At 48.2% G+C, this 26639-nt stretch overlaps 1 long non-coding RNA gene and 1 pseudogene across 1 annotated transcript in view; both read right to left on the reverse strand.

The window, feature by feature from the left end:
- Window positions 1-11366, reverse strand: part of LOC138287280 (uncharacterized) — a 44567-nt gene extending 33201 nt beyond the window's left edge. The window contains exon 1 of the long non-coding RNA XR_011202187.1: window positions 11295-11366. This is a non-coding gene — a long non-coding RNA (uncharacterized lncRNA). The remainder of the gene's footprint in view (window positions 1-11294) is intronic.
- The window catches only part of LOC138286924 (zinc finger protein 850-like), a 173802-nt pseudogene that overhangs the window by 64531 nt on the left and 82632 nt on the right, over window positions 1-26639 (reverse strand).

Consider the following 26639-nt stretch of genomic DNA (forward strand, 5'->3'; position numbering starts at 1 on the left):
GGGGGTCTGGGAGTGGAGGAAGAGGAGGTGGTTGTAGGAGGTGTCACTTTAGGTGTTTTGGGTGCAGGTGCAGGTACTGGAGGCTGTCGTAAGGTGGATGGATGTTGGGTGTGTGGGTGCCCGCGTTTGTGTACTTTGGGAGGGGGCGTCACAGACACACTGGGAGAGGACACAGGGAATGTGTAAATGGTAGTGGGGGTGGTGAGTGCAGGTGAGCGGGGTGTGGTGCTGGGTGTTCTGGTGCGAGTCCTAGTGCCTGTAGATGTAGTGCATGCAGGTGAGAGTGTAGACGACACTGGGAGGGAGTAGGGAGACGATGAGGAGGGGGACACAGTGGAGGCAGTGGATGTTGCTGTGTCTGTATGTGGGTGATGCTTGTGTGAGTGCCTATGGGATGTGTGGTGCCTATGTTTGCCAGAGCCACTTTTGTGTGTTGAGGCGTGTGCATGCTGGTCTGATGGTGTGCTTGGGATAGGCTGGGGTACAGTGGATTGGGTCTGGGTGGAGGAAGTTGGAGGGGGGAGGCTAGACACAGGGACAATGGCTGCCATCAGTGCTGAGGCCAGAGATTGCAGGGTTCGCTGAAGGGCAGCCTGACCAGAATGAATGCCCTCCAGGAATGCATTACCGTGTTGCAACTGCCTTTCTACACCCTGGATGGCATTCACAATTGTAGACTGCCCAACAGTGAGTGACCTGAGGAGGTCAATGGCCTCCTCACTGAGGGCAGCAGGGGTGACTGGGGCAGGGCCTGAGGTGCCTGGGGCAAAGATGATGCCCACCCTCCTGGGTGAGCGGGCACGGAGCGAAGGCTGAGGGGCTGCTGGGAGGGCGGTGCTGGTAGGGGAGGTGGCGGCTGTACCTGTAGAAGTGGAGGGCACAGATGGTGCCACCACCACAAGGGAGCTCCCATCGGCGGACGAGTCCGTGTCGCTGGTTGGTGATCCGGTGGCCGACGTGAAGCTCCCCTCGCCCTCCGTCCCAATGGTGCATTCTGAGACCGTGGTGTTGCCCTCCAGGGCCATGTGGGATGCAGCTCCCTCGTGCTCCGGTGCCACTGTACCTCCGCCTGATGATGCTGATGCACAAAATAACAGGGAGAGGAGAAAAAGGGGGGGGACGACGACAGAAGAAAGACAGGTTGAGTGCATGGCATACCGCTACCGTTGGCGGACAATACAGACACAGCAGCCCCATGCACTACGCCGTGCTCCTGCCCTCTACAGATGCAATTCCTGGGATCTGGACTACATGGCTATGGTGGACATCTGCACACATGGATGCCACAGGGGCATCTATACCTGTACTTGGCACTCTCCTGCGGTGGGGTGTAGTGGCACATGGCCTGCATTAAGGAGGGGCCTAGCCTATGGAAGTCGCCCTGGCCTAGGGAAACCCACAGCCCTCCTCCCCCACCAAGACCCCTCCACTGCGCGCAAAATCATGAGAATGTGAGTGTACTCACCCCCTTGTGTCTGCTGTGATGCCCTCATGCGCCCATCCAACTCAGGATAGGCCACCGCCAGGATCCAGGACATCAGGGGGGTCATGGTGCGACGGGCACCCCTCCCACGTTGGGAGGCCATCCCCAGCTGAGCCTCTGCCGTCTTCTTGCTCCAGCGGCGAATGTCCTCCCATCTTTTATGGCAGTGGATGCTCCGTCTCTGGTGGACCCCCAGGGAGCGGACGTCCTTGGCGATGGCACGCCAAATATCCTTCTTCTGGTGGGCGCTGACCTACATGACATGTACAGGGGAAGAAGAGAAGTCATTACCAACTGCACCATCTAAGTGAGTGGCCCACATCCCTGCCTTTGCCATGTGGCACATACATTCACACTCCTTCATGCTCGCAGAACTCTGCCCCCTTCCTACTTACATCCAGCCCTCTCCACCCAGGCATAGCCCATACAACTTGCACCCTATGTACTCACCTGTTGGTCTAGAGGACCGTAGAGTACCGTGTACTGGGGGAGGACCCCGTCCACGAGCTTCTCCAACTCCTGTGCAGTGAAGGCAGGGGCCCTTTCCCCAGACGCAGCAGCCATCGTCGCTTCCAGACCGAGGTCACAGCAGCACTTGCAGTGTAGGTCCTCTCCTGTCGAAGGTCAGGTATCGAGTGATTGAATAGTTAGAAAATTGTGGTGACGTCCGCGGCGGTGCGTATCATCAACGCGGGCGCACTAGTTCATTGGCTCCTGGGACCCACAGGGTCCAATGTTAACCAATGCTGCATTGCGCCGCGGTCTACCACCGCCTACCGCGACGGTGTGCAACGCCAGCGCAGATACCTCACATCCCATTGTCCCAGTTTAGAGGTCAGGCAGCCGCCATGTCAGGGGCCCACATGGCTTCATTTATTTCTGCGTCACACATAGCTAGGCCTACACTCAACACACATACAGAAATGGTTTTGTGTTTGGTGTCGTCTTCTGTGTATCTGTGGGTACATACCAGGAAATTTGTTGACTCTGTGGTCGCTGTTGTTCTTCCTAGACACCGTCAGCTGGGACAATTGAGAAGATGGCGGAATCCTCCGGTGTACCGACCGCTGGTGGACCTGTTGACAATGGAGGAGCGACATTTAATCATCACCTACAGGTTTGACCGTGCCACTATCCAGGAACTATGTACCCAGTTGGAGCCTGACCTGATGTCACCAATCCGCCATCCCACTGGAATCCCCCCTGACGTTCAGGTGCTGTCAGTGCTCCATTTCCTTGCAAGTGGGTCTTTTCAGACAACAGTGGCCATGGCATCAGGGATGTCCCAGCCTATGTTTTCCAACGTGTTGTCCAGAGTGTTGGCTGCCCTGCTGAAACACGTAAGGAGATACATCATTTTCCCTGAGGTGGAGGATTAGGCTACAGTGAAAGGTGACTTCTATGCCCTTGGACATATCCCCAACATCATAGGTGCCATTGATGGGACCCATGTGGCTTTGGTCCCCCCCCCCCACAGGAGTGAACAGGTGTACAGGAACCGGAAGAGTTATCATTCGATGAATGTACAGATGGTATGTTTTGCAGACCAGTACATCTCCCAGGTAAATGCTATGTTCCTTGGCTCAGTGCATGACGCCTACATCCTGCGGAATAGCAGCGTCCCTTATATGATGGGTCAACTCCAGAGGCACCGTGTGTGGCTATTAGGGGACTCTGGTTACCCCAACCTGTCCTGGCTACTGACCCCAGTGAGGAATCCCAGGACCAGGGCAGAGGAACGGTACAATGAGGCCCATGGGCGGACTAGGAGGGTGATTGAACCACCTTTGGCCTCCTGAAGGCCAGGTTCAGGTGCCTACATATGACAGGTGGTTCCCTATTCTACTCACCGAAGAAGGTGTGCCATATCATCATCGCCTGCTCAATGCTTCACAATCTTGCTTTGCGACGCCAGGTGCCTTTTCTGCAGGAGGATGGTCCAGATGACGGTGGCAGCTGTGGAGCCTGTGGACAGTGATGAGGAGGAAGCTGAGGAAGAAGACAACGACAACAGGGAGTCAGTCATACAGCAATATTTCCAGTGACACACAGGTGAGAACATTTTCATTTTTACCATTACATTCACTGTCACACGTCTTCCTCTATCCTGTACGTAATTTCATAGCATTATTTGGTAATTGAGTTGTACCTTTCCATTACGGTTTCACAGGTGTGGTTACCAACGTGTGTTATCTGCTTGCATCGTTCAAGGACTTCTGATGTGTGACATAGGTATGATGGCTTTACAACTAGAAACGCATTTTGACCTTGTCATTGATAATACATTTTACCAAATCACAGACTGACTCCAGATGTTTTTGTGGTTCAAGGGTGTTTATTGAAGTGCTCAAAAATGGAGGGGTGTTGTACTCTGGTGATGGGGGACGGTGGAGGAATGTCCATGGCAGAGTCCAGTCCATTGGTCACACAGGTGCACTGGCCATATTGGCAAAGGAAGTGGAGCTGGGGCAGTTAAAATATGGACAGGGTAACAAAGTGGGACAGTGGGAGGACAATCATGGTGGTCTCATTTCCTGGCGGGGGTCTTGCCATCTTGCTCTGTCCTTTTCCTGGATCTCAGTGACCGCTTGCGTGGTGGCTGTCCGTCTGCAGGGGGTGGGGTGCTGGTGTGTTGGTCCTGTGGCGGGGCGTCCTGTCCACTAGCGCCGGCAGAGGTGGTGGGCAGTTCATCGTCCATGCTAGTGTCAGGGGCCCCTTGGAGTGCCACGGTGTCCCTCAAGGTCTGCTGTATGTCCTTCAGCACCCCTACGATGGTGCCCAGGGCGGAGCTGATGGTCCTGAGCTCCGTCCTGCAGGCGCTGGGTCTCCTGAAACTTGGCCAGGACCGTCGCCATTGTCTCCTGGGAGTGGTGGTATGCTCCCATGATGGAGGAGAGGGCCTCGTGGAGAGTGGGTTCCCTTGGCCTGTCCGCCCCCTGTCGCACAGCAGCCCTCCCAGTTCCCCTGTGTTCCTGTGCCTCCGTCCCCTGGACCGTGTGCCCACTACCACTGCCCCCAGGTCCCTGTTGTTGTTGGGGTGGTGGGTTATCCTGGGTTCCCTGTAGTGGTGGACACACAGCTGATTGACGTGTCCTGGGTAGGGAGGTATGGGCCCGCTGGGTGGGTGCTGTGCTGGTGTTACCAGAGGGTGGAAGGTCAGTGTTGGGCTGTGCCTGTGCAAGGGGAACCGACTGTCCCGAGGCCCACGATGGTCCGGGCTGGTCATCAGGATCCAGTAGGGCAGAGCTGCTGTCGTCACTGTGGGCCTTTTCTGTGGGTGGAGTGGAGTTGTCTGGACCATCCGGTGTGGTGACGGTCCTTCGTGATCCTGCAGGGGCATAAGTGCATGATTATTGCATGTGTGTGTGTTGTGGTGTGCAATGGGTGGCTCACCGTGTACACCAATGCAAGCATTCCTGTGGGGGGGCTTGTGTGATGATGGTTGGGGGGGTGGACTGGGTATGTGCAGTGAGCATGCTTTGGTGATGGGTGTCCATACTTTGTTATGTCATGCAGGGCTTGGTGTAGGGATGTGTAATTCGTGTTATTAGTACATTAGTGAAGAGTTGGAGTGATAGGGGAGGGTGTGAGGGTGGGGGTGTGTGATGGCATGCAGGTAGGGTGGGGGATCTGATAGCTAAGATTTGACTTACCAGTGTCCATTCCTCCACCGACTCCTTCGAGGCCCGCTGGATGCATGATGATCAAGACTTACTCCTCCCATGTTGTTAGTTGTGGGGGAGGAGGTGGGGGTCCGCCGCCAGTCCGCTGAACCGCGATGTTGTGCCTGGAGACCACTGAACGCACCTTCCCCCGTAGGTCGTTCCACCTCTTCCTTATGTCCTCCCGATTTCTTGGATGCTGTCCCACAGCATTGACCCTGTCGACGATTCTGCGCCATAGCTCCATCTTCCTGGCTATAGATGTGTGCTGCACCTGTGAGCCAAATAGCTGTGGCTCTACCCGTAGGATTTCCTCCACCATGACCCTGAGCTCCTCCTCGGAAAACCGGGGGTGTCTTTGGCGTGCCATGGGGTGGTGTAGGTGATGTGTGGGGTGGTGTGTGTCTTGATGAGTGTGGTGATGTGTAGTGGTGTGTGGTGTTTTGTGCGTGGATGTTGTGTGGGTGATGGTGTTGTGTGCCTCTGTGTGGTGGGGTTGTCTATTCTGTGCTCTCTCTCTGGCCTTCGTCTCTATTTTTTGGTCGTAGGGGTTTGTGGGTGATGTGGGTGTGTGTTTTATATTGTATTGGGTGTGTGGGAATGGTGTGTGTATGTGTATCAGGTGTGTGTATTTCGAATTGTCCAATGTGGTGGTGTTTTGGAGATGTATGTGTATTTTGAGCGTGGCGGTGTGTACCGCCAATGGAATACCGCGGCTGAAAGACCGCCGTGTGGATTCGTGGGTCGTAATAGCATGGGCGTGTTTCTGTTGGCGTGGAGGTGGAGGTTTTGTTTTCGCCAGTTTAACACTGACCTTTGTTGTGGCGGACTTGTGTGGGTGTCTGAATTTCGGCGGATTCCGAGATGTGGGTCATAATAGCTGTGGCGGAATCCCGCCGTTGCGGCGGTGTGTTGGCAGTCTTCTGCACGGTGGTAAGCGCCTTTTACCGCCAATGTTGTAATGACCCCCAATGTATGGTATCAGCACATGACAGAGATAGGCATGCAAACTACTAATGAATCATGTTTTGTTTGTTCTTTGATTCCACATGCTAGTGACACAGACAGGCTACATTCGTCAAAAGAGGTATCTCCAAATATTACTCAATGTTTATTGCACTTGTACCTTTGTAGGATGAGAGCACGAATGCAACCCTTGCAGATAAGACAGGGAGCATTTCTAGTAAACACCACACAATATGAGGAGGAATTAGCCGATATAACAGATGTCCTGACAGATCGCAAGGAATTAGTAGTGAAATTAGGGAGGATGGCTGAGACAGGAATAATGAAATATAAAAGTAGAAATTGGAAGAGCAAAATAATAGAACATGGATTCTTGGGAATATCAAGATCTACACTTTTCTGTAAGAATTATTCAGCTTCACCAATGCCCCAAGATTGTCAGGAAAGGCCATATTTTCGAGTAAATGGATCAGTGTACGTTCGCGGTCAGTGGTACCACGGTGCAACATTTGGATGTAGAGCTCTCTCTCTCTGGATGGGAAATCAGACTGATAATAGCACCCAGCAGAAGTGTCAGGCTATATGGGATGAAAATATATCTAGATTAACTTGGGTGGAAACACCAACAACTCTCCGAGCAGGCAGAACACCAATTGTTTTCTTTTTATGTTTCAGAGAGAATGGAACAGTCCCCGTGGGAAGGAACATCAATCGCATCACCACAAAGTACAATGCCGATATGCAATGGGGCACCTCCAGTCTGATGGACTATTATTGGCAATGCGGAGAATGGCTATATTCGCGACTTCCTTCCGGATGGAAAGGTCTCTGTTCCTTAGTAACTCTGCACACACCCCCCCTGGTGATTCCAGGGGTGGACATCTCAAAATTATATGATCACCCCATGAGCCGTCCAACGACTTTATTGCATCATCGGAAAAAGAGATATGCAGAGTACATGGGTACTACAACTTGGGAAGACATTCCACGAGAGCACAGGTTGTTTAATGATGCCCAATTGTTCTTTGGAAGCATCTTCCCCTTTGTTCAAGCAAAGGCCACGGCCCGCTGGCTGCAGGTAACACGATGGGAACTGATGAAGACAATCAATGCAACTGAAGATGGATTCAATGCAGTCAAGGAAGAGATGCGGGCTGTGACAGTGATGCTTATGCAACATAGGTATGTGCTAGACTTAATGACGGCCATGGAGGGTGGGGTCTGTGCCAAGATCGGAACTGCCTGTTGTACATACGTGCCGGCCACCGATGCAGACAATGGAACAATCACAATCAGAGGCCATACAGACTCTACATAACTTGCGGAAGAAGATGGCAGACGAGGGGGGTCTCCCCGATGCATGGTTTTCAGGGTGATTTGTATGGATGCCATCCTGGTTATCAGGACTGATTAAGGGGCTATTCCCGATACTTGTGGTGATCTTATTGATGATCTGTATTTTCCAGTTAGTGGTAGGATGCTGCAAGAAGGTTAGCCAGAAGTTAGGTGGGATGTTCACTATTAGGGTAGCCAGGAACGTGAAGGAGGATGAGGATCAAGTATATGTCCAAATGAATGAATGTAGTAGAGAGGGTGGAATAGTAGTTGAAAGTTCAACTAAAGGGGGGAATGTTACTAAAAATATAGAAAGAGAAGGCCCATTTTTGCTAATGCAAGAGTTAGGAGGAAAACGTGCAGAGTCATATATGCTCAGAGAGGAATACAGGCCCGAGTGCTCATGGCATCCAAGTAAAAGGTCAGTGCAGGAGGCAGAGAAGTGAGACAAAGGCATAGTTATTCACAATGCAATTGCTCGTAGAAGGGCCTAGAAGCTTGAATGGTCACAGGAACGGCACGCATTTCAAATCCACGTTCATAAGTAAAGGGAGTTTCAGGACAGGAACACAATGAGCATTGATGCTTGAAGGCCAGCAGCTGTGTGAGGGAGGCCAGACAGACGGGGCGTTCCAAGTCTTGAGTTAGAAAAGGAGGAAATACAGACAGCCTTTAGAACGTATGATAAAAAGGTATTGCCGTTTATTAATAAATGTGCACATGACAGATATGTAACCTTCGCTTTCCTGCAAACTTGTAATTAGATGTTTTTTAATGAGAAAACGTGGCTTTATGCTGACGTAAGTAGTAATACAATGTACCAAACAAGTGCTTAAATAAAAAATGCATGACGGGTGATAAGACACCTTCAATGTGGCAAAAGCATATAAAAAGGGCTGCTTGAGTTGATGAATTTGAGTGCGGTTTCAGACTTTGAGCTGTGCTGCCCTCCCGGCCGTTATTCATAAATGCTCATATTAATTGCCAAACTGAGTCCTGTCGTTCTTTATTCGTGACCTGCCAACAGATGCAGTGCACAGATTCCTTACAGTGCAGTAAGGTGCAGTGTGCACAGATTCCTTACAGTGCAGTCAAATGCAGTGCAGTACACAGATTACTCATAGTGCAGTAAGATGATGTTCAGTGTGCACAGATTCCTCGCAGTGCAGTAAGATGCAGTGCAGTGCACAGATTCCTCATAGAGCAGGAATATACAGTGCACAGAGTCCTCACAGTGAAGTAAGATGCTGTGCACAGATTCCTCAGTGCAGTGGGGTGGTACAGATTTCTTACAGTGCAGTAAGATGTAGTGCACAGATTCCTCACAGTGCAGTAAGATGCAGTGTAGTGCACAGATTCCTCGGTGCAGTAAGATGCAGTGTAGTGCAGCTTCCTCACAGTGCATTAAGATGCAGTGCAGTGCACAGATTCCTCACAGTGCAGTAAGATGCAGTGCACTGCACACAGATCCCTCACAGTGCAGTAAGATGCAGTGCAGCACACAGATTCCTCATAGTGAAGTAAGATGGGGTGCAGTGCACAGACCCTCAGTGCATTATGATGTTGTGACAGATTCCTCACAGTGCAGAAAGATGCAGTGCAGTGCACAGATTCCTCACAGTTCAGTTAAATGTAGTGCAGTGCACAGATTCTACATTGTTCAGTAACATGCAGTACACAGGCTCCTCGCAGTGCAGTAACATGCACTGCACAGGTTCCTTACAGTGCAGTAAGATACAGTGCAGTGTGCACAGATGACTCACAGTGCAGTAAGATGCAGTACAAAGATTCCTCACAGAGCAGTAAGATGCAGTACAATGCACTGGTTCCTCACAGTTCAGTGAGATACAGTGCCATCCACAAATTCCTCACAGTGCATTAAGATGCAGTGAAGTGCACAAATTCCTCAGTGCAGTAAGATGCAGTGCACTGTACACAGATCCCTCACACTGCAGTAAGATGCAATGCAGTGCACAGATTCCTCATAGTGCAGTAAGGTGCGGTGTAGTGCACATATTTCTCACAGTGCAGTAAGATGCAGTACAGTGCACAGATTCCTCCCTGTGCAGTAAGATGCAGTGCACAGATTCCCCACAGTACAGTAAGGTGCAGTGCAATGCACAGGTTCCTCACAGTGCAGTAAGATGCAGTGAAATGCACAGATTCCTCATAGTGGAGTAAGATGGGGTGAGGTGCACAGATTTGTCACAGTGCACAGATTCCTCGGTGAAGTAAGATGCAGTGTAGTGCAGCTTCCTCACAGTGCATTAAGATGCAGTGCAGTGCACAGATCCCTCAGTGCAGTAAGATGCAGTGCAGCACACAGATTCCTCATAGTAAAGTAAGATGGGGTGCAGTGCACAGACCCTCAGTGCAGTTTGATGTTGTGACAGATTCCTCACAGTGCAGAAAGATCCAGTGCAGTGCACAGATTCCTCACAGTTCAGTTATATGTAGTGCAGTGCACAGATTCCACATTGTTCAGTAAGATGCAGTACAAAGGCTCCTCACAGTGCAGTAACATGCACTGCACAGGTTCCTCACAGTTCAGTGAGATACAGTGCCATCCACAGATTCCTCATAGTGCATTGAGATGCAGTGAAGTGCACAAATTCCTCACTGCAGTAAGATGCAGTGCACTGTACACAGATCCCTCACACTGCAGTAAGATGCAGTGCAGTGCACAGATTACTCATAGTGCAGTAAGGTGCGGTGCAGTGCACAGATTTTACACAGTGCAGTAAGATGCAGTACAGTGCACAGATTCCTCACAGCGCAGTAAGATGCAGTGCACAGATTCCTCACAGTACAGTAAGATGCAGTGCAATGCACAGATTCCTCACAGTGCAGTAAGATGCAGTGCACTGATTCCTCACAGTGCAGTAAGATGCAGTGCAGTGCACAGGTTCCTCCCAGTGCAGTGAGATGCCCTGCAGCGCAGAGGTTCCTCATAGTGCAGTAAGATGCATTGCAATGCACAGATTACTCACAGTGTAGTAAGATCCAGTGCACAGATTCCACACAGTACAATAAGATCCAGTGCAGAGATTACTCACAGTGCAGTAAGATTCAATGCAAAAATTCCTCACAGTGCAGTAATATCCAGTGCAGTGCACAGATCCCCTCTTTAACACAAATGATCACCACAAGCACCCCCAGGCCCGGGAGGAAAGCCCCACAGAGGTCCCCAGATGGAAGAGCCCAGCTCATCCTGGCTCCTGGCAGAGATTCCTCAAAGTCCAGTAGGATGCAGTGCAGTGCACAGACACCACACATTGCATTAAGATGCGGTGCACTGCACAGTTTCCTCACAGTGCAATCAGGTGCAGTGCACAGATTCCTCACAGTGCAGTAAGATGCAGTGCACAGATCCCTCAGTGCAGTAAGATGCAGTGCACAGATTCCTCACAGTGCAGTAAGATGCAGTGACAGAGATTCTGCACAGTGCAGTAAGATGCAGTGCAGTGCACAGGCCCTCGGTGCAGTAAGATGCAGTGCACAGATCCCCTCTTTAACACAAATGATGGCCACAAACACCCCCAGGGCCGGAAGGAAAGCCCCCCAGAGGTCCCCGGATAGAAGAGCCCCGCTCAGCCCGGCTCCTGGCAGAGATTCCTCACAGTGCAGTAAGATGCAGTGCACAGACCCCTCAGTGCAGTAGGGTGCAGTGCACAGATCCCCTCTTTAACACAAATGATGACCACAAACACCCCCAGGGCCGGAAGGAAAGCCCCCCAGAGGTCCCCGGATAGAAGAGCCCAGCTCAGCCCGGCTCCTGGCAGAGATTTCCTCCAGGATTATTCAGTCTATTTCTACAAACACAGCAGAAGGTGCTGACAATATCCTACCTGAGCAGAAACCTGTGCAGACATTTCCAGGCTCTCTCCTCCTCCTGGGGCTGGGGGGGGGGGGGGGGGGGGGGGGGGGCGGGGCAGGTGCAGATTTGGGATCTGGGGGGGGGTCTGTGAGGGTCTGAAGATGAAGATAACTGCACAGACAGACAGGGGGTCCCTCCTCCTCTGCAGCAGGCTGGACACAGAGGGAGCGGCCGGAAGTGATGTCAGCATCCGCTGCTGGTGCTGTCTCTGCCGCCGCTGACCCGGAAGAGGAAACCCTTCTCCCTTTCATACAATGTGCTCAGTGGATTTCACCAGCAGGCGAGGAGCGCCCTCCGGTGGCCGCTGACGGAACCGCCGCCTACAGGCTCCAGCAGTGAATACATTTCACACAAAGAAGCATTTTGTGGCAGAAAGTCCTGGGTGTTCACATGTCACAGACATGGATGTTGTTCAGACATGGATGGTCCGACAGTCCCAGGAGACTGTGGTTGTTTTATAGCCAGAAATGCTGATATCTTTAAAGAACCCCCTCCTCTAATACAGGTTAGAGGAAAACCACACAATGCAGTCATCCTCCCTCTTCTCAGCCAGAGCCTCTCTGCTGTGCTGTTTACTGCTGATTGTGATTCTTATAAAGACGGAATGCTGCCTGAAGCTGTCCTATATGTCGGAGCGCTACATCTTCATGTCTGCCCCCTCACAGTAAACACATCATTCTCCAGCACTGATTCAGCATGGAGATTGCCCAGGATCACACAATTCAGACCCGTGAAAAAGCTGGGGTTCAATGGCAGGTTTCCTGCTGCTGAATCACTGGACCATCTCTCATAATTGCTTTATTCCTATCACATGTTCTTATCTCGTGAAGGTAAAAGGGCGAACAATGTCATACAATCTTTATTTGTAGGTGGTGTCTATTTTATTGTATCTGGAATCCATCTGGCAACTGAAATCAGAGATTATTTACTATTGTACTGGTGCCTATACAAAGAAACTTCATTATTTACCAGGCCATTGTGCAACTAGCAAATAAATGTTACTTTTTAGCCAGCTGCACAGTAAATATAAAAGTTTAAGTATGGTTTCGCAAGAGGCAGTGGAAACAGCAAAGAACTTCACAATTTACTTGGCTTCTGGCTATTAGAAGAGATTACGCTCTGATGGACCTGCGACACTACAAATAGCAAAGAAACATTGCTATTTACCAAGCTGCTGGCTAAATACAGACATTATATCCTATCTGGATGGCAGACGTGCAGACAGCAAAGAACCATTACTATTTACCCAGCTACTGGTTACACACAGGGCATTTGCATGATATGGCCGGTGGTCAAGCAAATATCAAGAAAACTTCACTATTTACACAGCTGCTGGTGAAATAGCAAATATTATGGGCTCGATTCACAAAGATAAACACACACTTTTGTGTAAGTTTACTCTTTTTTGGTATTCACAAACAAGTTAATAGTATTGGTGCATAATCATGTACAAACAACTGCAAAATGTCTGTGACGTGCAGTACAAAATAGCGTGAGGCACAATTACCTGAAGTACCCTGTACAATATGAATAATCATGTATGCTCTGAATGGCACCTTAATACAATATACAATACCGTCTCATTGCGCTCATTCTGGTGACGTTCTGGCCCGGGAGAAAGGTGTAAACGGGAAGTGAGCACAGATACCATAGGTTGTTTATATTGGTAAAGTGGGTTCAGCCAGGAGTTGCCTGTTGCATCTGCTATTTGTTGAGTGTTGGTAAGGTGATGAGGCTGAGAAGTCAGTGGCAGCGATGGTATCCTCTTAGATAATGTAGTGAAGCCATTGATCCACAGTGTTGCAGTGATATGTGAGAGATATGAGTAGGCCATCAGATATGGTCTCGGTTATGATGAGAAGCATGTATGAGCGTATATGAGCGAGGAGTGATGCCATTGATCCACAGTGTTGCAGTGATATGTGAGAGATATGAGTAGGCCATCAGATATGGTCTCGGTTATGATGAGAAGCATGTATGAGCGTATATGAGCGAGGAGTGATGCCATTGATTCATAGTGTTGCAGTGATATGTGAGAGATATGAGTAGGCTATCAGATATGGTCTCGGTTATGATGAGAAAGCATGTATGAGGGTATATGAGCGAGGAGTGAAGCCATTGATTCACAGTGTTGCAGTGATACGTGAGAGATATGAGTAGGCCATCAGATATGGTATCGGTTATGATGAGAAAGCATGTATGAGCGTATATGAGCGAGGAGTGATGCCATTGATTCATAGTGTTGCAGTGATATGTGAGAGATATGAGTAGGCTATCAGATATGGTCTCGGTTATGATGAGAAAGCATGTATGAGGGTATATGAGCGAGGAGTGAAGCCATTGATCCACAGTGTTGCAGTGATATGTGAGAGATATGAGTAGGCTATCAGATATGGTCTTGGTTATGATGAGAAAGCATGTATGAGGGTATATGAGCGAGGAGTGATGCGTGGTATGAGTGGTGAGTGTTACCCAACAATGATAGAGACATGTGAGAGATTAGGGGGCAGTCTGGAGTAGACTCCATTCCTCCTCCATCCAAAATTCAGACCTATCCTCCAAAACCTTTTCTAGGTTTGAAGGTTCAGTGAAGGGTTTCAACTTTTGAAAAAACAATCTTGAGCTTGAAAGGGTCAATAGAGGAGTGCTGAACTGCTTTGTCCCTGAGTTTTTTCCTGAGGGTCAAGAAAACCTTTTCTACTGGTGGCTGACCATGTCCTGCCAAAATCCTGCAAGAGAGAGATTGCCAGTTGACCAATTCAACTTTCCTCATATAAGCTAGTATGATTTGAGAGTATTTGGGGCATATTTATACTCCATTTGCGCCAAATTTGCGTCGTTTTTTTCGACGCAAATTCGGCGCAAAACTAACGCCATATTTATACTTTGGCGTTAGACGCGTGTAGCGCCAAAGTATGAGGAATGAGCGTCATTTTTTTGCGTGAACGCCTTCCTTGCGTTAATGAGATGCAAGGTAGGCGTTCCCGTCTAAAAAAATGACTGCGACGCAAATGCGTCGTATTTATACTCCCGGGCAAAAATCACGCCCGGGAGTGGGCGGGGCAAAAAACCCCGCATTTGCGCCTCTTTTTAACGCCTGGGTCAGGGCAGGCGTTAAGGGACCTGTGGGCTCAAAATGAGCCCACAGCTGCCCTCCCATGCCCCCAGGAACCCCCCCTGCCACCCTTGCCCACCCCAGTAGGACACCCAAGGATGGAGGGACCCATCCCAGGGACATTCAGGTAAGTTCAGGTAAGTATAATTTTTATTTTTGTATTTTTTTTTTTTGGCATAGGGGGTCCTGATTTGTGCCCCCCTACATGCCACAATGCCCAATGACCATGCCCAGGGGACATAAGTCCCCTGGGCATGGCCATTGGGCAAGGGGGCATGACTCCTGTCTTTAGCATGTAAATGGCGTCTGGGCGTCGTTAAAAATGGCGCAAATCGGGTGGAGGCGATTTATTTGCCTCAACCCGACTTGCCCCATTTTAAGACGCCCTAACGCCATTTTTCCCTACGCCGGCGCTGCCTGGTGTACGTGGTTTTTTTCCACACACACCAGGCAGCGCCGGTCTGCTAGCGCCGGCTAACGCCATTCAATAAATACGGCGCCCGCATGGCGCTTCAGAATGGCGTTAGCCGGCGCTAAACTTTTTGACGCTAAACTGCGTTAGTGCAGTTTAGCGTCAAAAAGTATAAATACGGGCCTTAATGTTTTAGGGGTTTCAAAATTAGAGATCTCAGTGAGACTGAGTTCTTGGGTTTGAATTGTGGCGCATGGTGAGTATGTTCCAGTTCAAAGTCTTTAGTGAAGTTGATGTTCAAAGTTGATGGCATCCAGAATTCTATTGAAATGGATCGTCGTGTGAGCTTCATCTTCAGGCCCATCTGGTAGTCCAAATGTTCAAAGGTTGCTCCTTCTTTTACGATCTGCTAGTTCCATAATGTCACATTTGAGGCTAGCCAGCAAGAAGTTGGGGATTTTTTAATGTGTTTGGTGTGGAGGTTATTACGGTCTTTGATTGCACTGGTCCTTCCCTCAGTGTTGGTAAATCTAATACTAACATTGTTGGAGTCTTTCCTGGACAGGGCCACCTCCATCTGTAGCAAGTACGTTTTTATTTTTGGTGTTCTGGGCAATGTTGTGGTAGTGTGAGGTTGTAGTTGTACTGTGTTTTTTAAGATAGCTTTCCCCGAGCGGGGAACATGGCGGGCGGCTAGCGGCTGGTCAGGGCTTCCGCCAGAGGGAAAGCCACACCATGGCACAGTGAGTGCCGCTCATGTCACCTTGTAAGCTGTACTGCAGCTCAGGACCCCCACCTCCCCTTACCATTGATTCGAGGCAGTGCAGATTGCGGATGGTGGCCTCGGGCATTCTTTGCTGGGCTGTGGCGGCTGGCACACTCTGGGAGCAATGCGCTGTGCGATGGAGGCTGCCAAGTATGAGGTCTCATCAGGGGAGACAGCGGCAGAGTCTGCACAAGGCAGACTTGTCGGTTCGAAAGAGAGATAAGTACTGGGACAGAGGAGAGGAGTCAAAGCAGAGGGTTGTGGCAGACAAAGTGACCAGGCAGCCTTTCTTGTTAATGGAGAATGATGATCAACATCTAGATGGTGAGCTGGGCCCAGGTGTAGGGGCTGACTTCAGGATCCAATATGCTAGAAATGTACCTCACATGAAGCAGGGTTGTTCCAAGGGATATTCTTTAAGGTCTTTTAGATCTCGTAACATACAGGAGGGTGGAGGAAAAGACAGTGCCGGCCTGGAACAAATGAAAGTAAAGGTCCCTGTTAGAGCAACTACACCCGATCGAAGAATTCTCTAGTTAAGGCTCCTCACTCCCAAAACCCTTCAGCGAAAACAGTATTGTGGGCTCTCCCAACTGAGAAAAAGTATTTTTCAGTTACAATTCCCCAGAGGATTACTCCCTCTTTAAAAATTACTTTAAAATTCGACCTGATACGACTGGCTGCATTAGAGAGGATAAGGTGAAGCAGAAGTAATCAAAAGAGCACTGGTACGAAGCGAGAGACATGGAAGTTGGGAGAACTAACTCCGCTGAGGCATCTACCACTGCAGACCTCCCAGCGATAACAACGCTAACAACGCATAACACATTTGCAGGTTTGGCGGTGGATACTGCTGATCCAGCTGAAATGGGGATTTTCACGGGAGAGAGCAGTACGCAGCCTGAGCCCCTGGAGATGGAAGATGTAGGTACACGGAATTGTGGGCCTAACGGGTGGGCTTGGGTTCATCAGATCCTTGATCAATTATCCCAAGAGGTTAAGGAGCACTTTGCAATTTTGGAGGTAAACTAGAAGGGGACTCAGGCCACCTGCTCCAGCCTAGAAGCTAAAATAGAGAACTTAACTCAGCATACTCAGGACTTAGAAGAGGGGTTTCAGGACCTTCAAACTGTGGTGCAAGAAAACGCCTGGGAGGTGACTCACATAAAGACAAGACTGGAAAGAATATAAAATAATGCTAGAAGAAAAAATGTCAGAATTCTGGGGGTACAAACATTTGTAGTCAACTTGTTGAGGAATTCTTTCCCGCAAGACAGTTGGATGGACAACCTTGAAGAGAAATTTAGCAAGTGCAAAGAGACCCTTTTTAACAACATCCTGGGCAGAAACATAGATTCTGGTAAAAAAAAATCATTTTCTGTGAAAGAAAAAATATTGGGGCTAGCCCTGAAATCAGGCTCCCTTAAAGCACTAGGGATAACTTTCAGGATTAGATCTGACATCTCTGAAGAGACGGCCGGCAGACAGTGTGAGCTGGGGAAAAGACTGAAGGATCTAAAGAAATTGGGTGCCATGGCACAACTGAGGTTCCCAGCTATCCTGAAGGTTATGTGGCAAAAAAAGATGCACAACTTTTCTGAACCAGCGGATTTGGATGATTTTATTGCTCAGATAAAGAAGGGGGGCACCCAAGTGGAAATTAAAAATTGTGAAGGTGTATTGATGGTTTTCCTTAGGGCTGGGGAAACAGGCATTAGGAAATGTCTAACAACATAGTAGGGAGAGTTCCCAAGAGGGGGTGCATGTGGGGGGGAGCAGTGGGAGAAAATAAAAATTGATGTCCTCAGTTTTAGTCATGCGATTAGAAGTCTGATTGAAGCACCAAATAGATATGTAGGCTCTGGGTATAGCAGGAACTGGAAGGAATGGGTTTGGGTGGGAGAAATACGATGAAAACCTGGGCGATCCTCTGCTGGAATATAAACGGGTTTTGGGTGGCTAAAAGGTGGCAAATAGTTTTACAATATTTAAAAGAAAGCAAAGCCCAGATATTTATGCTTCAAGAGACACATCTCTTGAGACAGGAGTGTAAGGATCTTTTCTTGAAGCAAAGATGGGTGGAGGCCATAGTAGCAATAGACCAAGTTCATTGTACCAAAGGAATTTCCCTGGTTTTAAAAGTAAATTCAGGGGAGAGTCTAGTTCGGTATGAGGCAGATGAAGGAGGGTGATGGATAATTGCAGAGATAAAGGTCTATGATGCCGTGTACACCTTAGTAAGCTATTGTGGCCAACATGTGGATGATACCACCTCGTTATCTCAGCTCTGTGCAAACCTTCTCCACTTCAAAGCACCTATTATTCTAGGAGGGATCTTCAATGTCTTACTGGATAATACCCTAGACAGGTCCTCAGACAGGATACAAATTAGTTCCCCAAAGATGAGAGCTTATCTGTTGGACATGATGGAAAATTTAGATTTATGTGATGTTCTGCGGCGATTGAAAGGGAATTGCAGGGAATATACTTTACATAGTAAAAAGAACGGATATTACTTAAGGCTAGATTATTTCTTCATGGAAAGAAAGGAGATGGAGAGAGTGATCGGGTTAGACCACCTGCCTATCCATCTATCAGATCATTCGGCCTCGCTGTTAAAAACTGAGCAGAAGAATGTATGGGAAGAAAGGAGATGGACAATCTGTAGAAGGATGTTGGCACAGTCAGAGATAGTTGATAAGATATTACAGGAGTTTTTTTCTATGGATCAGGCGACTGCTCCAAAACGTGATATGGGATACGTATAAGGCTTGGTTAAGGGGGGCAATAAATAGTTTAGCTGCCCACTAGGTAAGGCGGGAGAAATTACAACAGGCCCCAATTGAGGGGAAGATCGCAAGAATGAAAGAGGTGCTAAAAACCAACACATTAAACGAGGTGGGAAAGGTGAAAATGTTGGAAGATCTACACAATTTGCAGTTAAAGTTCAGGGTTATGATGGAGGAAAAAGTGTCACAGCAGTGGGAAGTTAGTACAGCATGAGATATAATACATGGGGTAAGCTGCGGGAAGTTGCTGGCTTGGAAATCTAGATTGGGTACGCACCAGAATAACATCCATAAGATTATGGGTGGTGATGCAGGGTTGGTTGCTGAAGATAACTCTAAGATAAAAGATGCTTTAAAACCCTTTTTTCAGGAGTTATATAGAGAAAATTTAGAGTCAGATATAGAGGCAGTAGAAGCATGGCTCTGGCAGAAACATCTTTTGAAACTGTCTAGTGAGCAGGATCAATTATTGTATCAGGTGATCTCTGGTAGTGAGATTTTAGCAAGGCAAAGAAAGGGAAAGCGACAGGGCCTGACGGGAACCCCAGTGAACTTTATTCAGCAATTGAGGAGGTTATTGTTCCAGTCTGGGTACAGTTGTTTAATGCCATATTGCTGAAGGGTGATCCTATTCCGAGCTCTTGGAATGACGCGGTAATCTCATTCATATTGAAGCTAGGCAAGAATTCCCTACAGTGTCAATCTTACCGCACAATATCGCTACTCAATTGCGATTATAAAGTCTTAACTGGTATTTTAGCAGGGCGTTTAAACAAAGTTGTGAGCCATCTGGCACACCAAGATCAGCGAGGTTCTTGCTTGGTAGGAATATGAGAGATCTTAATCACACTTAAATTGGCTCCATTGGTCTGGCCACAATCCTGGATTTATGTGACAGTGGATGTCGCCAAGGCGTTTGACCATGTGAACTGGCGATATTTTACGACGGTATTAGCCCACTTTGGAATAGGCAAATCTTTAATCTTTGATTAATGTGTTGGCGAGGATTTATAGTGCACCAACTGCCAAAATTTTGGTAAACGGTAGCCTGTCTTCTGAAGTGAAAATATAAAAAGGGACTAGACAAGGTTGCCCCCTCTGACCGTTCCTTTTTGATCATTAAATTGAGCCTTTTCAAGAGAGTCTGAGGTTAAATGAGCGGATAAAGCCTTTCATGGTAGCTGAATTTTCTAGGAAAATCGCCTTATATGCAGACGATTTGATCATATACACCTATGATGTTACTTCCACCTTCCCAAACCTTATGAGAGAAGCCATGGTCTTCTCAAAGCTTGCTGGCTACGCGGTAAATGAAGAAAAAACTGGAATCAAAATAGTGAGGATCCTAGAAGGGTTTCTGAGATGAGGTATTTAGGCATAAAAATAACACAGGATTTGGGAAAATTAGTAGATATAAATTTGGAGAAGGTGGCCAGTGAGGTTGGGGTTTTGCTAAAAAAAAATGCGGTAATCTGCCACTTACTATATATAGGCGAATTAATTTAGTGAAGATGTCTATCTTGCAAAAAAAAAATCTTCAAGAAAGTTAGGTTGAAGTACTTAGGGGCAGCAGCCACCACTTGGTATGAGATTAGATCTCTCCTAGGTATTGGCTATTATAGCAAGTTATCTCCCATGTTGGATTCACCAGAGACCTAATCTGAGTGTTTACTGGACAGCTTAGCTTTGCCTCTAAAACAAAGCAGAGCTACTAGATGGGGACAGTTAGTCAACGATAGACAAAGGTTGACATGGGTGTTTTGGAGCAATAGGACGCAGAGGACTCAGTGGTGGTTTCACCGCCGACAGGCTGGCAGTGAAGACCGCCACCTTATGAGTGTGGCAGGTTGGCCTCTGCCAACCCTCAAAATTTCCGTCTGTACCGCCAGGGCAGCTGGACCCGCCGGAAATGAGCATCTCTGACCTGGCGGTCCAATGAAGACTGCCGGCGGTATTAAGACCCGGCTTTCCACCAGGGTTTCAGTGGCGGTAGCACCGCTACGAAAACCATGGCGGAAAGGCTACAGGTGATAGGACATTTCTTCCCTGTTACCGGTAGACGACTCCCCCACCCTCCCCCCAGCAAGCACAATACTCCTCCCACCCCACTTCATATTAGAACCCCCCCCTCCCCTCCCTTCTGGTACAGCACCCTCCCCTTCTGGTATAGCACCGCCACCCCTCCTTCTGGTACAGAGCCCCCTTCCCCACATATACACACACAGACACCCTCATGCACCCCGCATAAACTCATTCACCAACACTGGCATACACGCATTCACTCACATGCATCCATACACTTCAACATCCATAGACGCATTCACTTCAACATACAACCATACATGCACACACCCATTCCCACACCCATACACACACGCAGACATACACGCATACAAAAACCCATACACACACTCAGACACTCACATACGCACATGCAACACCCCCACCCTCCCACCCCCCTCCCCTGTCGGACGCCTGACTTACCTTGCCCAGCGAATAGGTCGTCTGGCAGGGAACGGGTGCTTCCACCGCCAGCAGGGCCCTGCCATCAGGACACTGAAAGGCCATATTACTGCTCGTCATATGGCTGGTGGAGTCCTTTTGGCATGGCCGGTGGAGGAACCGCCCATGCACCTCCGCCCGCCAGCACGACTATTGCAGGATTTCCACCCAAAATGTGGTGGAAATCCTGCAGTACTCATAATATGGTGGGGGGCGGAAGTCCGCCAGCACTGGCGGTCTTCTGGCACCCGCGGCTTTGGCGGTCTTTTAAAAAGACCTCCAAAGTCATAACAAGGGCCTATATCCAGATTCAAGATTTATCAGTTGAATGGGTGGCTTAAAAACTAGAGGGGTATGGGCCCTGAACTACCCCAAACAGAAATAGATCTTCAGACATCCAGGGCCACAAAGAAGGGAGTCACACAATGGTACCAGCATCGTTTATCAGCAGTGGAGGACTCGATCCAACCATTGTGTGCTGGGTGGAGTGGATACTTGCCGGATGAGGAGCTGCAGAAGTTATGGCAAGTATCCTTTGCTACTTTATATTCAGTGGTTATTTATGCTGCCGTAAGAAGAAATCATTTTTTCACCCTTCATAGAGAGTATTGGATGCCCCTGAAATTGGCAAAGATACGAGACAGGGCAACTTCTGAATGTAAGCGGTGTGGAAGTAGTGAGGCGGATGACGTCCATATGTTCACCTCCTGTCTAAAACTGGTGGAATTTTGGGCAGCGTGGGTAAGACAATCTCTGACTCCTTGGGCACTGTTATTGAGGTAAGCCCTCATTTGATTATGTTTGGGATAGCGCCTCAGGAAGTAGGCTGCCTCCCTTCCAATCTACACCTTAGAGACCTGGTATTTTACTTTATATTACTTGCAAGGAGAGATATTTGCAGGAGTTGGGGTCAAACCTCCACACCCAGTTGGCATGCATGGAAAAAATCCACCCTTTTTTTTTAGAGAAGTAGAAAAAAGAGAAGCAAAGGGGAATGGGAAAGGGTTTTGGGACCTCTAAAGTTTTGATGTGCTTAATATGTTTCCTTGTCCGATGATTAATCACCTCTGACTTGGCTAGGCTGGGAACTTATCCCATCATATGACCTAGAGGGATGTGTCTTCCATGAGCTTATGTGGTTGGCGGTATTCTGCAAGAGCTCAATGGTGACGTTATGAGAACTAAAAAAAAAATAAAGATAGCTTTCAGCATAGATGTGTAATCTGCCTCATCTTTAACGGGTGAGTCGGGAGCCGGTGGTTCCTGGTTTGTCCTTTTCCAGATTCTCTTTCAAGTCCTTTTCCATATGATCTTTGACGCCTAACATCTTGGATATCCTACATGGGCTTCAGGCAGGGCACTCTAGTCAAAGATCAGTCAGTGTCACCCTGAATTATGGTAAAATATGTGCAGGTGATGCAACTAGAGCGGATCCCGACATGGATGAAGCATTAAAACTGTAAAGCCTAAAAGATGGTGAAAGAGGCTCCATACTCCCGCAGATGGACCAGGCTTCTGGTCAAGTGTAGGCCAAGAAACCGTAGCAGATAGCAGCAATTATGGTTCAGTCTCAAACTGCTTTTTAGCATAGTGCTTATAGTCTTTGCCTACAGAGGATCTGGGAGCAAGGAGTGTTGATGTGAAAGTAATGGTACCCAGAGCAGCGATAGTAACAAGCAGCACTGCGCCGCCAGCTGGTGTTTTGTTTGATTGTTGGATTGTAGGGTGTGCTACTTTGGTAACTTGCGAGGGTACCAGCCTTAAACATCTATAGCTTGCAGTGTGTTATGTCTCCAATGGTACCCTCCATCTATAAAGCTCTAATGAGTGAGGAACTAAATAATGATGGATCCAGGCAGTCAGTTTGTCACAGCATTTGGAAGAGTGATTCCATTTAAGCAGTGGTGAAGGGACCTGTGGGCTCAGTAGAAGTGTCTCAAGGCTTTGGCTGGTAAGAACTCTCCGCTTTATGGTGGAGTAGCAATTTATTTGCCTATAATGATGGTGGCCTTGTGAGTTCCTGTTCATCGCAGAAGCTGTGAGGCTTGGCTCAAGGCAGGCGGGTGCATCACATGGGTTCTAGGGTGCTGCACCTTGATTTTCAGTTAGCGGTCTTGCACACATATGTCTGCGGGGCTTGGAATCATTAACCACTGGCCAGGTTTACAGTTGGTAAGATTAGTTGTGCCTCAAGTTGCTGAGGTCTTCTTGGCATTACCGCTTGCAGACAAGGACCCCACAAATAGACAGGATGCTCAGTTTGTCACCACCATTTTGCAAGTAACACAAGAAGGCTTATTAGATTTATATCGAGCGTATCTTTCTGTGTGAAGCTTTAAAAACACCAAAAAGTGGTGCTCCTGTAATGATAGTGTTTATCCAGCAGTATTGACTGGGATATTGATGCAACGTTTGGCAAGGATTCACGCAGGCATACGGGGGCATCAGAAAAATGCTGCCATTTTGCTCATATTTTAAGCCACGCGCCCAAGCCATAGCAGTTTTTGACAAAACTATGGGCCTGACACGCACAGCAGGAGATTTGAATGCAGTAGTAAATGAAAATCCAGATAGACACAGTGTGCGTATGTACAGATAGGATGGGTTTGACACATCTTGCGTCTTTCCTGGGAGTGCATAGCCTGAGTGGTGTCTGATATACACACCATCCTGAAGGGTGATGTTTCATATATTTCTCTGCAACATACAGTTCACTGCAAGTGTAGAAGTATTTCAAAGCTGTACTGAAAGGCTCAACATTACAAACAGTCAGCTTCACTATTCCCCCAAACAGTGTTTTGTGCTCTGTTGATGTTACCAAACTTAAAGTAGAGGATGAGAAATTTTATAATAGACATACCTGTACTCTCATCAGTTATCAATGTGTGATATTGAGTGTGGTGGAGTTCTGCCTGCTGCGGTCCCGGTGCCTGCACCTGCATTGTGTGTTAGACCTTCTGTGGTGCAGCCTTTCTCCATCAGTCGCACAGCACGAGGTGTAGAGCTGGGTGACCAGGGAGAATCGTAGCAGGGACTGAGCCAGATATGAGCCGTTAGAAGACCCACTAAAGCGACATCACATTGTTGTGTTTTTCCTGCACTGTGACTATGGTAACACAACACAAAGTTGGCATAAGAATCTGACCTCAAGATATTAAAACTACTCCTGAGAGGTGGAAGCTAGGTGTCGTCCCTTTGCTGAATCAGTGCATTAGCAGAGTAAATAAGTATCTTCCCAGAAGAAAGCCATAAACCATAATTTAAGATGTCACCCCACCAGTGAAGGAAGCACATCAGAGAATACACACAGAGTCTGACTTACAAGCTACACTTCATGGTGCACCTGCAGTCTAACAAAAGGACTGTTTGAGCCCATCATCAAGGCCACTGGGAACACAAATGGGACAACGTCTGTGCACACAATGCCATGGCGTTGATGGATGGACAGTCCGATCAGGTAATGACAAACCACTGAAAATTTACAAAAATCACTCAAAGCTCACTCTCGCTGTCCCTCTTCTGATAGGTACTTTTTATCAGGCCAGGCATGTCACAGATATGATCTGCTGAGGCAGCAATTCATCCAACAGGACCAGAAGTTAAGATAAGAGCTTTATTGCTGTCACAAGCTACAAACCTACCTCAACAGGTAAAGACCACATTTGTGAATGGGGGGGCACAATATAATGAAAGATCATAGAAACTGTCTAACTAACAACTGTTATTCAACTGGATAGAGGTCTTGTTACTCAGACGGATGGTGTATTAACTCAGTACAATGGGGATTCAAAGCTTCCATGCACACCTCCCTGATGAGTGATGGATCTACTGAGCTGTCAAGATATACCCCAACAAGTATCATCCATGCACACCTCCCTGGTGAGTGATGGATATACTGAGCTGTCAAGATACACCACAACAAGTATCATCCATGCGCACCTCCCTGGTGAGTGATGGATCTACTGAGCTCTCAAGATACACCACAACAAGTATCATCCATGCACACCTCCCTGGTGAGTGATGGATCTACTGAGCTGTCAAGATACACCCCAAGAAGTATCATCCATGCACACCTCCCTGGTGAGTGATGGATATACTGAGCTGTCAAGATACACCACAACAAGTATCATCCATGCACACCTCCCTGGTGAGTGATGGATCTACTGAGCTCTCAAGATACACCACAACAAGTATCATCCATGCACACCTCCCTGGTGAGTGATGGATCTACTGAGCTCTCAAGATACACCACAACAAGTATCATCAGTCTACTTTCCCAAACATGCTTATGTGGAGAGAGTGTTTGATCCGATCTCCCTGATCCCAGGTGTGTGTGTGGATGAGCTGAGAGCACGTGCACTTCCTTGGATCTTGGTCCCTCAGGGAGACTACAGACACCATGTGGGTATCATTCCCTGCACTGACACATAGGATTTCTAACCCCTGGCATAAGGACCCAGTCAATTTACCAATACAAATTAGAAATCAAATTGGACTGCAACCCATAGACTACCTACTGAGCAATACTGCACAGGAAAAGTTTACTGGTAACAATCAGTCCCACAAGATTAGTTGAGAGACACACTGGATCTCAAAGCCCTCGTTCATTTAATGAATAACACACTGAATATAGCACTAAGAAACAGGAGAGGTAGTAAAAATGTGTATTTTAAAATCCTAGTCTAGGATAAAAAAAAGCATTAAATACAAAGGGAAACCTCACAGAATGCAAAAAGGAATGCAGTAACGCTTGCCATGATCAATGGAAATATTGGGAACATGTCTAACATGGTTATCGATCTCCTAACCTCCTAGCACTGTAAATCTATGCCTAGGCGCTATAGTAAAGTTTAGGAGAAGCAGTAAATAGCAAGCCTACAGTTTTAGTTTCTTAAAGTAGATTGCACAGCGTATCTGTTTTGTTTAGAAGAATTGCAATTCAGCTCTTTTCTATCACAGTTTTGTCCCAGAATGGAATTGATGGAGTGAAGACCACTTCAATCAGTCAATCAGTGATTTGTACAGCGCTGCTTATCACCCATGGGGTCTCAGGTGCTGTCGTAAGGGTGACACTCAGTCGAAGAGCCAGGTCTTGAGGTCCTTCTTGAACTGATTCAGCGAGGGGGCCTGCCTGAGGTGGGTTGGTAACGTGTTCCACATCTGCGCTGCAAGGAAGGAGAAGGATCTGCCTCGCACTGTGCTCTTCCTGATTCTAGGGGTGGCGGCGAGGGCGAGTTGAGAAGATCGGAGTTGTCTGGAGGGTGTGTAGAAAGATAACCAGTGGTTGAGGTAGGCCAGTCTGAATCTGTGCAGGGCCTTGTAGGCGTGTGTCAGGAGCTTGAAGGTGATGCGTTTGTTGATTGGGAGCCAGTGTAGTTCTCTAAGGTGGGTGGAAATGTGGCTGCGGCAGGGAATGTCTAAAATGAGTCTGGCTGCTGCGTCCTGAATTCTCTGGGGTCTTGCTTGGGGCTTCTTAGTGATTCCAGCGTGGAGAGCGTTTTCTTAGTTGAGTTTGCTGCTGAAAAGTTTGTGGGTGACCGTCCTTCTTGCCTCGGTGGGGAACCACTTAATGATCTTCCGGAGGAGGCAGAGAGTGTGGAAGCATGACGATGAGACAGTGTTGACTTGGCGGGTCACGGACAGCGTGGAGTCCAGGATGATGCTCAGGTTGCATGTGTGGTCAGTGGGTTGGGGGGGCACTTCCAACCAGCTGGCCACCATGAGTCGTCCCA

This window comes from Pleurodeles waltl, chromosome 4_1, assembly GCF_031143425.1.
Source record: "Pleurodeles waltl isolate 20211129_DDA chromosome 4_1, aPleWal1.hap1.20221129, whole genome shotgun sequence".
NCBI lineage: Eukaryota > Metazoa > Chordata > Amphibia > Caudata > Salamandridae > Pleurodeles > Pleurodeles waltl.